Raw genomic sequence first — 15,488 nt, 5'->3', positions numbered from 1 at the left:
ACAACAGGCGGTGCATAAGGAAAGCTCGGAGGATCACTAATGACCCCAGCCACCCATCCCACAGACTGCTCTCTCTGCTCCCCTCATGAAGACGTCTCCGCAGCATCCGATCCCGCACTAGTCGACTGAGGGATAGCTTTTTCCCTCAGGCCATCAGACTAATTAACAGCCATAAATAACACAGCACACAGCATATTCAACAGTTCAACACCGGACTATACACACATGCACACACGCACACGGTATTCGTACTGCATCAATACACATGGGACTATACACACACGGTATTCGTACTGCATCAATACACATGGGACTATACACACACACTGCATTTAATTTAAAATAACAATCTATCTGACAATAAGCTATCGGTACCACAGGACATTTCTGTATCTGTACAGTCTGTTGCACCTTAACATGTTACATAATATTACATGTATATAATACTTTATATATATATATATATATATATATATATATATATATATATATATATATATATATATATATATATATATATTTATATTTATACTTATACATTACATATACTGTGTGCACTGACTATGTATGAACACATTGCATCCTTTCCACATTTTCCACATTTGCACATTTCAATGATACTGAGCATTTTGCACATTTTTTTCTAACCTGTCTGTAAACTGTTCTATTTATGTTTATGTTACTACTGTATGTAAACAATAAAGGTGACTTGACTTGACTTGACTTGTGTGTGTGTATCTGAGTGTGTGCGTGTGTGCAAGACTGTGTCTGAGTGTGTGTGTAAGAGTGTGTGTGTGTGTGTGTGTGTGTAAGAGAGTGTGTGTGCATGTGTGTAAGATTGTGTGCGTGTAAGATTGTGTGCGTACGTGTGTGTCTGAGTGTGTGTACATGTGTGTAAGAGTGTGTGTAAGATTGTGTGTGTGTGTAAGATTGTGTGTGTACATGTGTGTAAGTGTGTGTGTAAGATTGTGTGTGTGTAAGATTGTGTACGTGTGTGTAAGTGTGTGTAAGAGAGTGTGTGTGTGTGTGTGTGTGTGTGTAAGAAAGTGTGTGTGTGTGTAAGAGAGTGTGTGTGTGTGTAAGAGAGTGTGTGTGTGTGTAAGTGTGTGTAAGATTGTGTGTGTACGTGTGTCTGAGTGTGTGTACGTGTGTAAGAGTGTGTGTGTAAGATTGTGTGTGTGTGTAAGAGAGTGTGTGTGTGTGTGTGTGTAAGATTGTGTGTGTATGTGTGTGTAAGAGTGTACATGTGTGTAAGATTGTGTGTGTACGTGTGTGTCTTAGTGTGTGTATGTGTGTGTGTAAGATTGTGTGTGTGTAAGATTGTGTGTGTACGTGTGTGTCTGAGTAAGAGTGTGTGTAAGAGAGTGTGTGTGTGTAAGAGAGTGTGTGTACATGTGTGTCTGAGTGAGTGTGTGTACGTGTGTGCGCGTGTGTCAGTGAGTGTGCGTGTTTATGTGTGAGCGTAACGCTTCTCACGGTTATCAGCCACCATCTAAAAGCATTGAGGAACATCACACACGCTTCAGTAAACACACCTCACAGCAGGTACACATGAACCTACATGACGTCTGACAGGTGATGGGTTGAGGAACATCACATCACACACGCTTCAGTAAACACACCTCACAGCAGGTACACATGAACCTACATGACATCTGACAGGTGATGGGTTGAGGAACATCACACACACGCTTCAGTAAACACACCTCACAGCAGGTACACATGAACCTACGTGACGTCTGACAGGTGATGGGTTGAGGAACATCACACACACGCTTCAGTAAACACACCTCACAGCAGGTACACATGAACCTACATGACATCTGACAGGTGATGGGTTGAGGAACATCACACACACGCTTCAGTAAACACACCTCACAGCAGGTACACATGAACCTACGTGACGTCTGACAGGTGATGGGTTACTCAGGTACGTGTTCACACCTCACCACTGCTTTTACACTTAAACTTCGCCGTTAATAAATAATCTAAATACTGACCAGGAGTCAATGATTCGGTTAAACACTAGTTTATATTCTACATACGGAATTTAAATACGGATATGCAAATGAGCTTCTAACAAGAGGAAGGTGACTCGTCACATGACCGTCACATGACCATGAGAGCAGTTTGTACCTGTCTGATGTTCTGACCCACGTACTCGATGACCATCTCGTCTGCGGCGATGGGCTCCATGGCGAACAGACCCCACTCGTGGATGCAGCTGCGTCCGAAGCGCAGTTTCTTCTTGCGGAACTGCGGGCGGAGACGGAGACACGGACATCACATTAAAAATGTCTCGGCAGATTGTTTTGTTTGACTGTCAAACGCTCGGTAATGGAACACGAACCGGTCAAAGTTCAGACTTGGTGTAACATCATTCTGAGTTTCTGTTGTTATTCACAGATTCCTATCTTTCCACATCACAGACTGCACTTTATCTCACTTTAAATGCTCAGCAGGGGAAAAAAAAAAGGGTCGAAGTTGAATCTCCTTGAACTCTGAATGTGACATAAAATCAGAAGGTTTTAGATTTAAAGCAGCAGTGTGTGATTTTTACAGCCCCTGTAGTGAGAAGTGTGACTACAATAAAAACATCGACGGATCCCGTCCTTGCGTTTCTGAACCTTTTCGGTTCGACCTCAGACAATAAAACCCCACGACAAGGTCAGCACGCGGCCCGTGATCGGAGCCGAGCGTGCGATAAGGAGGAGTAAAGGTCGCAGTGTGATGCTTCACCTTGAGCTGGTTGAGTTTGAGCAGGTCCGAGTCCATGACGGCGGGCATGCCGATGGCGCTGAGGAGACGCCTCTGCTCCGAGCACCTCTCCGACAGCACGCGGTTCGATCCCTGAGGGCAAACAGCACCGTGTCAGAGTTCAGTTTAATAATAAACCTTCTGTAAACATCCATCAGCACACACACACACACACACACACACACACACACACACGTTTCTGTAACGATTAACCGTTAGATGGCCGTAAATTTAAATAAAACAATAATCGATACAGAACCGAACATGATTCAGATATAAAACTAAGACCACAATTATAGTAACGTTATTTTGAAAGAAAATATTAAAGATCCGGTTGTTGTAATTTAATGTGGGACTCTGTGTTCAGTGTAATGACAGTAAGTCTCTCTGTGAGTGGGGACACACCGAGATGTCGTAGTCTACGGACTCCTGCATGGCCTCGGCGAGGTCCAGGTCCAGGTACACGTCCTTCTCTTTGCGGCTGATGGCGTAGTAACCCTCGCTGCGGGCGCAACCTGTCACGTGCTGCCTCAGCTGGCTGTCCACTGCCTTCTTCTTACGCCGTGGGTTTGGGATGTTAGTGAGTGCAAACAGGGGTCAAGGGTCATAACTTACAGACTAGAAACATTAAGTACACATCAGAGACCAGTGAGACCAGAGGGAACAGTGAGACCAGAGAGACCAGAGGGACCAGTGGGACCAGAGGGATCAAAGAGACCAGAGGGACCAGTGAGACCAGAGGGAACAGAGAGACCAGAGGGAACAGAGGGACCAGTGAGACCAGAGGGAACAGTGGGACCAGAGGGAACAGTGGGACCAGAGGGAACAGAGGGACCAGTGAGACCAGAGGGAACAGAGAGACCAGAGGGAACAGAGGGACCAGTGAGACCAGAGGGACCAGAGGGAACAGTGGGACCAGAGGGAACAGTGAGACCAGAGGGACCAGTGGGACCAGAGGGATCAAAGAGACCAGAGGGACCAGTGAGACCAGAGGGAACAGAGAGACCAGAGGGAACAGAGGGACCAGTGAGACCAGAGGGAACAGTGGGACCAGAGGGAACAGTGGGACCAGAGGGAACAGAGGGACCAGTGAGACCAGAGGGAACAGAGAGACCAGAGGGAACAGAGGGACCAGTGAGACCAGAGGGACCAGAGGGAACAGTGGGACCAGAGGGAACAGTGAGACCAGAGGGACCAGTGAGACCAGAGGGAACAGTGAGACCAGAGGGAACAGAGGGAGCAGAGGGAACAGTGGGACCAGAGGGAACAGTGGGACCAGAGAGACCAGAGGGAACAGAGGGACCAGAGGGAACAGTGAGACCAGAGAGACCAGAGGGAACAGTGGGACCAGAGGGAACAGTGAGACCAGAGCTGCACAATATTTCATCATCATGATCATCACAAAACTGATGTTTACATCTACATTTCATTCAGAGCGCAGAAACAGAAACATGGGAAAGGATATTAGTGTGAGGGACCCAGTGTGTGTCGTTGAGCCAGTCTGCGTTGTGGTCATCCTGCAGCAGCTTCTCATACGTGACCCTCAACAGACACATGTCCTCCTGGTCCAGCCCGGTGTTCCAGATGTCATAAAGGATGGTCATCTGTTCAAACTCGCTGCGCTGTTTGTATGAGAACAGAGCGGCTGGGAGAGAAGGCAGGACCAGGTTGGACTTCCTCTGGGTCGACGGTGTGATTCCGGCTTCCTGCAGGAAGAGACGCTCACTTTTCCTCACCTCCTCACGTTCGAACCCGAGGTGCTCGTCCAGGCCGAAGTCCGAATCGCCGGAGTCTGAGCTGGAGGTGGAGCTGGACAGATCGGCTGTCTCCAACTGCTCCACGTCCACGTCCTCCTCCGGGGCGAAATCCTGACAGCAAACAGGGAACTTAGAGATTATAATCTGTGCTCCTTCTTACAGAACAGAATGAATAACATCTTACTCTCAGGTTATTATCTACACTGGAGCTACAATGCTAACGAATAATGATGACGTGGAAGCCTAGTGGTTAAGGTTTTAAACTGATCACAAGGTTGTGTGTTTGAATCCCAGGTCCTGCTAATCCTGGGCCCTGAGCACCTCGGGTTCTGTATATAATCCCAATCAGATTAAACTAGTATACAAAAAAAGTCTATAGCTGAAACATAAGACATTTTTAAGACAAAGAGGAAATGAGTGTCTGCTGATATATTTTCTTGTTTACAGGAAGTCCTAAACGCTCTAAACCACACCGACTCCACGTGTCACTTACGTCCGAAAAGTAACGACGTTTTATTGCGACGAAAACACTGAAATTCAGGAATGGAGAAATAACCACAACATGGCTGCTTGCACATGAAGCGGATGTTTGCAAATTATTCAACCTTATTTCATAAACCTGGTGTCAAAACGAGGCGGCAGCCTGGAGATACTCACCTCCAACTTCCCTCTCTTCTGTTTCCTGCCGTGGTCCTGCTTTCAGCAGGCTTGAACGAGCCTCTGCGTTTAGACACGGGGCTGAGCACACGCACTCCGGCCTCGTCTCCGAACAGCCCCATGCCGTAGAACTTGGGCGTGTCTGAGAGTCTTCGATGACCTCCTCCGGAGCCTCCTGGACGCAGTGTTGATGGAAGTCTGTAGGGAGCAACACTGCGGCGTCCTGTTTCTGCCTCCGTTGAACAGCGGAGGATGCAGGAGAAATAGGGGGAACGAGGAAAGGTGCAGACTTTGAGTAGTTGTGCTCCTGGAGGACGAGCATTCCGCCTGGATCTAACTTGAAAAGCCGAGCAACTTCGTCCTCTTCCAGTTTGTGCTCTTCGGCTTCATCTGACGTCTCGGTCTCTTCCGAGTCAATGTCTCCGTCCATCTCTGCAGCCACGTGAGCTAGCACGGAGAGATCGGGTATGGATGCGGATGCTAGCTGCAGCAAACTGGATGCTCCGAGCTGCTCCCTGAGCTTCAGTCGCTGCTCCAGAAGCTCCTCATTTTCATCTTCATCAAACTCATCCTCCTCCAGTAGCGACGGTGTGGAGGGAGACGACATGCTGACGGGACCTTTCTGATTGGCCGGGAGCGACATCGGGCCTCTTCGTAGGCCACCCGAACCAGAGAGGCATGGTCCAGCGGAAGGTTCTGGACAGTGAGGCAGACAGGAGTGGGAGGGGTTCTGGGCGATTCTTTGCCACGTCTGAGAGGAGACTTGGCAGGGGTCGACTGTGGGGATGGAGAATGTTTCCTGGGTTCCACTGGACGCAGCGAACGAACAGGAGGAGGGACTGTGAGAACCGAGGTGGGAGACGCTGAAGGGGGCGTGGCCTTGGTCGAACGTGAAGCGAACGGGCGAAGCATCGGGGCAGGTTTGGATGATGTGGCCAAAGTGGAAGCGGTGGGTGATGATGTAATAAGCTGATCTGGTGGTTGTGATTTGACCGGAGAAAGGAGGAGCGATGGAGAAGCGGAGGAGGAAGGTGAGAGAGGAGCTACAGGGACATGGATGGAGGGTTTGCTTTCACTCTCCTCCATGGAGAAGGACACGGTCTTGCGCCGTTTCTTCAGAGGAGGCAGGATGGGAGAAGACGGGCGAGGACAAGGAGGAGACGGTGGCCGGTGATTTACAGGCACGGCCGGAGCCATCTTGTCTTCTTTAATATAAAAAATAAAAAGTCACAAACCAAAAACAGTACTAATATTTATACTAGTATATAAAAATAATCAATGTTTATTTATATATAAACTCTGTGTAGATGCCGTTTTAATAAACTTTATGTAAACGAGTGTTTGTTCTGTAAATGTAAACATTTATAAACTTTTTGTAATTAAAGTCACTGACCTGATTTGACCTCAGCAGCAGCCACAGCAGGCGACTCGCCTCCGTTCGCTTTCTCCCTGTGACACAAAACAAACACACAATTAAACTGAAGTTCGTTTGTTCTGATGAGGAGAGGAAATATAAAACTACTACACACTTCTCCATGGCAACGCTGTCCATCGTCGACTCGTCCATCGTGTCCAAGGCCTCGCTCTCGTCTACCTGCTCCAGCTCCTCATCGTCTTCCTCATCTGAAGATGAAGACGACGACGACGACGACAGGCTTTCGGATGAAGAGGAGAGGCTCTCATCATCGCTGTCTGCACTGAGGGCTTCATCTGCAGTGACAAATAAATAAATAAATAAATAAATAAATAAATAAATAAATAAACTCGTTTGAAAACAGTTTTAAAAAAACGGGAATGAATTGAACCGGAACGCCGCTTACCCTCGGACTCGTCTTTCTCGCTGTCGTCTTCATCCTCCTCCTGAACACATTAACACAACGTTAATAACGTATCCACGTTAAAGTTATCAACGTTGTCAGATCTCCAGTCTAAACTGAAATCGCCAGAGCTTTGATCACACAAAGAACACTGCTGCCACCTACTGTTTACTCCATGCAATTACAAACACAATACAACCTAGTTTAGACAAAACTATGTGCACCCCTGACCATCACTGAGATGTGTGTGTGTGTGTGCTGTAGTGTTCTAGTTTCCCCTTCACTGAAAGTAAACCCTGTTCCAGCATGACGATGTCCTGGTGCACAAAGCAGCTCCAAGAAGACACGCTGTGTTAAGGTTGGAGAAAGTGGAAGATTCTGACACCACCCACTGAACACATCTGGGATGAACTGAAATCCCCACAGACCCTTCATGAGTGGAGCTGATTAGAACAGTAAAGAGGACAATAAACCTGGACTGAGACGTTCAACACACACAGACATGGGGTGTGATGCTCAGGGGTGCACATACTTTTGCAGCATTGTGTAGTACAGCGCTCTGGGTTGCGTCTCACCGACGGAAAATTAAATGTGCTGCTTTCGTTAAAAAAAGAAAGTTTCTTCTTAGGTTTAGAGTCATGATGGTTAAATGTCTTGCTCACTCACACACACACACACACACACACACACACACACACACACACACACACACACACACACACACACACACACAGTGCTCGTGTTCACAACCTACACTGTGAAAAAGATTTGCTCTCATATCAGTAAAGACTGCAGGGAGAGACTACAGTCACTACCCACTACCCAGTCACTCACTTCACACACACCCAGATAGACAGACACACACACAACCAGACAGACACACACACCCAGACAGACACACACACACAGACAGACACACACACACACACCCAGACAGACAGACACACACACAACCAGACAGACACACACACCCAGACAGACACACACACACAGACAGACACACACACACACACCCAGACACACACACACACACACACACACACACACACACACACACACACACACACACACAGACAGACACACACCCAGAGAGACAAACACACACACACAGACAGACACACACACCCAGACACAGACACACACACACCCAGACAGACACACACCCAGACAGACACACACACACACCCAGACAGACAAAGACACCCAGACAGACAGACACACACACACACACACACACACCCAGACACACACACACACCCCCAGACACACACACACACCCAGACAGACACACACACCCAGACAGACACACACACACACCCAGACAGAAACACACACACACAGACAGACACACACACACACCCAGACAGACACACACACACACACACACACACACACACACACACACCCAGACACACACACACCCAGACACACACACACACACCCAGACACACACACACACACCCAGACACACACACACACACCCAGACACACACACACCTTTTCAGATGACGACTCATCAGATGTCTCCTCTCCTTCACTGTCCAGGTCGTAAGCTTTGCGTGGTTTGCGTCTCTTCCTCCTCTGTACTGAGTCTCTCTCTGCTGCTCGGGTCTCCTCCGGCCGGCTTGGACGGTCAGACCCTTTACCCTGGTACGAGTCTAAGGGGGCACACACACAAATTAAGACATGACATACACACTACACTAAAACACTACACACACTCCGTATAACACTCAGCTATACTGAGGAGGGGACTGCACCTTTCTAAGCTTTTAAATCTAATGACATTCATAATTGTGTGTGTGTGTGTGTGTGTGTATATATATATACACACACACATATAATAATAATAATTGTCATATGTGTTTGGATATAACGCAGCAGAATGCCCAAATGCACCACGTGATGAAACCCGAGCTTGTGGGTAAAGGTCTGACTCGGCTGAAACGATAATTGCCCCGGTCTTGTGGTGTGTATGAGGCCTGAATATTTCACCTTCGTCCTCCTTGTCTGGTGGAGTCGAAGGCCTGACTCGTTTCAGTGACACGTCCTCTGCCAGTGACACGTCCTCTGTCCTCTTTTTTTTTCACCTGCATAAAAGAAAAGAAAAGTTAACTTTTTGGTTTAACTCGTACACTTACACTACACGTGTGTGTGTGTGTGTGTGTGTGTGTGTGTGTGTGTGTGTGTGTGTGTGTGTGTGTGTGTGTGTGTATCTGCAGGTAACGTAATTGAACAGGTCGACATGTCAGGTGAGATTCCACATGTACCTTGAATGAAGGCAGGCGCAGAGCCCCACGCAGAGAGAACCCTTCCATGCCTCCGCTCTTGGCCCAGTCCACCAGAGACATCAGCGGCTCACGCGGCCGACTGCTCGTCTTCTCTTCCTTCTTCTCGTCGTCCCGCACAGCAGACACGGCCCTCATCGCGGTCTGGAACGGCTGAGAGAAAGAAAAAGGTGAATAAACAGAAATGTCTGAACAACATTTTTTGGGTTAATTTTTAGAGCGTTATTTAGGACAGAAGAGTTAATCAGGCACACAAAAAAAACCTCACAGTGGATCAAAGCAGTGTTCGAACCATCATACCCATAATGCACTGCATGGTCTGGGGGTGACGTGTGGCTTTGCATAAACGTTACTGCATGTAAATTCTCAGTGGGCGATGTGGAGAGGGTTGTTTTATTGAAGCTCACGATACAACCAAAATACAACCAAAATGTTGACTAAGACGCGAGAGACCAGGGGCTTGGCGTGCTCTAAACCCTCCAGAAGCTTCCACATACACACATCAACACCTACCATCACTAGGTGCCATTACTTTTGGCCAAACAGCTAGTCTTTTTTTTTCCATTTACTGATTTATTTCCAAGTGAACAACGTGACGCAGATTTCACCTGAGGTTTACGCTAAAGAGATAAAAACGTTCATCTCCAAATTAAATGGATTTTCTCGAGCGTGTTTTTTATTGTGCGTCCTGAGCCTCACCTTAGCCTTCCTCTCTTTACGCTCCCACCACTCGTCGAAGGTTCCAAAGGCGACGTTCTCCACCATCTTGCGGTTCAGATCCCTCTGCATGATGTTCTTCATCTCATCGATAAGAGAAGCAAGAACCAGCTGGACCGTGGCCTCGTGAGGGTTCTGACCCATCATGGGAATGGTGTACTGCTCGCCTTCCAGCCCTTGCACAGCATTGTATGTCGGAGGTGGGTAGTGGGAGGGGTAATGCTGGGGTAGGACATGAGGAGGCCATGGGGAGTGAGGTGGTGGAGGCAGAGCGTGGGGGTGGTGAGGGGGCAGCTGGGCGGCGTGAGGGTCAGGGTACGGATACGTAGGCATGTGAGGGGGCATGTAGGGGTTCCCAGCAGCTCCATCTTGGTCCATGTAGGGGTGATGAGGATGTGGTGCATGTGAGGGAGGAGGCAGAGAGTGGAGGTGGTAAGAGGGTGGTTACTCTGAGCCAGGCGCGTGCTTTTCTCGTAGCTGGTGCAGACGACTGAGCATGTGTGCTTGCATCTGGAAGGACGTGCCGGCGTACTGGCACATCAGCTCTACGGAGTTGGCGTAGTCGTACAGGTGAGGCGGCATGGCGTACTCCGGGTGAAGCTCCATGTGAGGCAGGGGAGGGGGCACACCCGGGGGAGGATGACGGGGCTGGAGAGAAAATCCGGGCAGGGGTGGAGGTGGCAGGTGATGAGGGTATGAGGGTATGTGAGGGGGTGGCATCGAGGCGCCGAAGTGCTGCGTGTTATCTGGGGGCGAAGCGGACGAGAGGTCGGCGCTCTGAGAGGGCAGGGCCGACTGAGACGACGGGGCGAGACATCTCCAGAGGAATGTGGGGAAGGCTGAAAGAGGAGGAAGAGAAGATGATGAGAGATGTGACCAATAAACAGCAGGTTAATCCCACAGTGCAGGTGAACATGAACCCCGCCGGGACGTACAGGTCATATGTCTTACTGCACTGTACATAAGAACTCTCAGCATTTACAGAGTAAGCAAAAGAGACGAGAAATAGGGACCGCAAACGGGACACGAGTGTGTGTTATGCTGACGGCTGCGATGCTCGTCAATTCCCTCTGGGACCTTGTAGGGAAACTGCAGTATATGGAGCGGCCAATGAGGTACAATTTTATGGCCTTTGACCTTTGAGCTTGAAACTATCTCCTGAAATTGGATCATACATAGCAAGTGAAACAAGCACGGGGCTGATAGCTGGTAGGTAAGACTGCACTCACCTGTCGTTCTCCATTGTAGGTGGGTGGTGTGTGTGCACCTGCGACCTTCTGCGTGTCGGATGCTGCGTGTACCTCTTGTATGAGGACCTGCTGTCCCTGTGACGTCTCAGACAGTGACGCGGAGAGGTAGGCGGAGGATGGAGCCGTTTCCGTCCGTCTCTCAGTCTCCGCCCTCTTCCCGCAGCTTCCTCGAGCCTCCTTGGGCGCCTTCGTCCTTCTTGTCTTCGTCCTCGTCGTCAGAGGCAAGGAAGGACAACTTGGATTTCTGCTCCTTTAGCAGCATCTCAATGTGCGAGTCCAAACTGCTGCAGCGGTGAACAATCGGGAGGCTCTCGTTGGTGGAGTCCGGCTCCGGAGAGGAGGAGTCTCGTTGTGCGTGGGGTGGGGATAGAGACGCAGTGGACGAAGGGTGGTGGTGAGGCAGAGAGGTAGAGGATGGTGAAGTGGATGATGAAGGAATGGAGGCATGAGTAGGGGAGGATGGTGGAGGGGTATGGGGGGGCTGCTGTGGGGTGCCTCTTGGGTTTGCTCCATTGCTCCCACGTACTGGGCTCTCCTGGCCAAAATTTTATTTATTTATTTATTTGAATTAGGACAGTGCACATTAATCAACAAATCAGCAATAAGTATCAGTGTAAATAAGCCAGAATTATCACAATAGCTAAATTTCATCCGTTGTCCTAAGGCAAGTATCATAAAACACAAAATACAAATTACTTACAAACACAATATGCATGTAGAATGTTACACAGAACAACACAGACTAAGTACAGTAAACAGCAGTCACATAAAAGGCCACTATGAACAGACATCCAATGAGAAAAAGATTTACACATGGGTACACTGCTGGTTTGATTTCAGCCAATGTTTAGCGTTTTTTTTAAAGGTTAAGTAATTGTCACAATTCCTAACTTGAGTTGGTAATGTGTTCCAAGACTGTGTGCCTCTGATAGACACCACCATTTGGCTAAACATTGCGCCATTGTACATTACAGTCTCCTCTGGTTAATGCTCTAGTGTTTACTCTAATGTGGGGGGGATTTTTTGTATAAAATCTCTTAATGGTGACAGGGCAAGCCCATTCAAAACTTTAAAAATGAGACAGACATCCCAATACGTCTGATAACTGTCAAGATTTAAAATATTATATTTACATAGAATATTACAGTGATGAAAATGTATAGGCTTCCTGTCTAGAATATTCAATGTTTTCTTGAAGAGAGACTTGAGAGGTTTTAAGATGCTCTCGGTTGTATGAGACCAAGTTGTATAACAGTATGTTATGTGACTAAATATCATTGCATGCATATAAGCCTTTGCTGACTCAGCAGAAAGAAAAGGCCTTATATGTTGGAAATTTGACAAGTTAAATTTTATACTATTTGAGTTTTTTTTACATGCTGCTTAAATGTCAGATGTGAATCAAAGACCACACCAAGATACTTAAATTGTTCTACCACCTCTAGTCTCTATCCACTGACTAAGACAGATGGCTCTGGCCCCTCTGCTGGCTGCCGAGAAAAGAACATGCAAACAGTTTTTGTAATATTCAGATGTAAACATGAATTTCGGGGGCCAATGGGACACTGGTACCATGGCCCCAGAAAGTATTGCAGCAACTTCTTGTTTTGTTTTTGCATGAGTATACAATACTGTATCATCAGCGTATAATTGTATTTTGATATTTCAACAGACATTTGGTAAGTTATTAACATAGAGACTAAATAAAATTGGCCCCAATATTGAGCCTTGTGGGACTCCAGCAGAACAAGTAAGATAAGATGACTGTGAATTTCCTATTTGTACAGCTTGTGTTCTATCTGACAAATATGATTGCATCCAACAATGTGCTCTTTCAGAGAAATTAAAATGACGGAAGCAGGGGGAAGAGGGGGAAGTGGTGGAGGAGGAGAAGGGTGTACTAGTGGGTGGTGAGATTGATAATCGTTTTCTCCACCTCCGCTCAATCTCTCCCCTGACCCGAAGGATGAAGAAGGCTCCATGCGGGACGAAGATGGAGTGTCCTGGGTCGGAGCCTCTTTAGATTGATTGGAGGAGACATACTGTTGGAGGAGCGATGCCTGGAGTTGGAGTGGTTTCTGTATCGTGAATCAGAGCTGTTGGCATAATCTCCATCCCTGTCCCGCTCCCTATCTCTGTTTCTCTGTCCCCGGTCTCGTTCCCGTTCCCGCCCTCGTTCGGTCACTGGCGGAGACTCGTACAGGGTTCCTGAGGGGGGCATGTGAAGGTTAGGGGGCATGTGCATCCCAGTGGTGCCAGCGTTGTGATACGAGGGGTAACAGGGAAGAGGGGAGGAGGGGGGGGAAGCGGGCTGACCTCTGTACACCGTGGGGTCTTGAGGAGGAACTCTGTGAGGCTCATCATAAAAGCGAGACTTGAACCCGGACGAAGACGACACGCTGGATGAAGAGCAGGAAGATGAAGGAAGCATGTCCTGCGCGGGGAAACCTCCACCCACAGGACCACCGCTGTAACCTCCATGCCTGGAATAAACAGGTAATCGGTTTAGAGCATTTAGATGAGGCAGCAGGTTTTACAGAACAGCATGATCATGTAGGTAACAGCACCAACCTGCCCCCGGAGTATCCTGAATCCTGGGAAAAGGGGGTTCCAGAACGTGACGTGTAAGGAGTTCCTCCTCCCTGCGAAGAGCATAAAGAGCCCCCCGAGGGAGGATGGTGGTGTGTCCATACCCTTCGCCCAAAACCCGGTGTCCAAGGAGACGTGGAGCGTGACAAACGCATCTGAGAGAGTAAACGCAATCTGAATATTTCACTTTAATAAACTTTTGATTAAAGTGTGTGAGTCAATATGTTGCTCCTGCAGATGAAAAATAAAGGGTACAGTGTGTCCACTAGGGGGCAGAACAGACATCTCAACAACGTCATGTCATCAACACAATAAAACACAATTTTACATTTCAATATAACTTCAATATTCTTATCTGAACTTCTCGGGTCACGTGGAGCCTGTGCCTATCTCAGGCGTCATCGGGCATCGAGGCAGGATACACCCTGGACGGAGTGCCAACCCATCACAGGGCACACACACACTCTCATTCACTCACACACTCACACACTACAAACAATTTTCCAGAGATGCCAATCAATCTACCATGCATGTCTTTGGACCGGGGGAGGAATCCAGAGTACCCGGAGGTACCCCGCACTCCTTGAACCGCCACCTTATTGTGGTGGAGGGGTTTGCATGCCTGAATGATCCTAGGAGCTATGTTGTCTGGGGCTTTTTGCCCCTGGTAGGGTCTTCCAAGGCAAACAGGTCCTGGGTGACAGGCCAGACAAAGAGCGGCTCAAAAAACCCTTATGAGAAAAGTCAATCAAGGTCCGTGACGTCGCCTGGTAAGGCGCAACCGGGGCCCCGCCCTGGAGCCAGGCCCAGGGTTGTGGCTCTCATGCGAGCGCCTGGCAGCCGGGTCTTGCCCCACGGGGCCCGGCCGGGCTCAGCCCGAAAGAGCGACGTGGGGCCGATCTCCTGTGGGCCCCCCACCTGCAGGAGAAACCGTAAGGGGCCGGTGCAATGTGGATTGGGTGGCAGTCGAAGGCAGGGGCCTCGGCGACCCAATCCCCAGACACAGACTCTGGCACTAGGGACATGGAATGTCACCTCGCTGGGGGGAAGGAGCCTGAGCTGGTGCGGGAGGTTGAGAGATACATAGTTTTAGATATAGTTGCGCTCACCTCCACACACAGCTTGGGCTCTGGAATCCAACTCCTTGAGAGAGGCTGGACTCTCTACTACTCTGGAGTTGCCCATGGTGAGAGGCGGCGGGCTGGTGTTGGCTTGCTCATAGCCCCCCAGGTCAGCAACCATGTGTTGGAGTTCACCCCGGTGAACGAGAGGGTCGTTTCCCTGCTCCTTCGGGTCGGGGATAGGTCTTTCATGGTTATTTGTGCTTACGGGCCAAATGGCATTGTAGAGTACCCGACCTTCTTGGCGTGTCTGGAAGGGGTGCTGGAAAGGGCTCCGACTGGGGACTCCGTCGTTCTACTGGCGGACTTCAACGTCAAGCTGAAGAAGGAGTCCTATCGAGCTTGGTTGGCTTGGGGGACTCCAGAGGCAGCTGATAGGTACCGAAGGGCTAAGCTAGCTTCAGCCCGGGTAGTGAGGGCTTCCTGAGCGTATCACAGACCTCAGAACACCTGCACAACTGTCAATCATTCCATGTTTGGATGCTGATCAACTCTTTTTCCTGGAGAACTGAACACGGCTCTGTCACACACTGTG

At 48.8% G+C, this 15,488-nt stretch overlaps 1 pseudogene; it reads right to left on the bottom strand.

The window, feature by feature from the left end:
• Positions 1-1,345: 1,345 nt before the first annotated feature.
• Positions 1,346-15,488, bottom strand: part of LOC125138627 — a 17,722-nt pseudogene continuing 3,579 nt past the window's right edge.

This window comes from Tachysurus fulvidraco, chromosome 15 (genome assembly GCF_022655615.1).
Source record: "Tachysurus fulvidraco isolate hzauxx_2018 chromosome 15, HZAU_PFXX_2.0, whole genome shotgun sequence".
Lineage (NCBI taxonomy): Eukaryota > Metazoa > Chordata > Actinopteri > Siluriformes > Bagridae > Tachysurus > Tachysurus fulvidraco.
The sequence above is the reverse complement of the archived record's forward strand: the minus strand, read 5'-3'. Positions and strand labels throughout refer to the sequence as shown.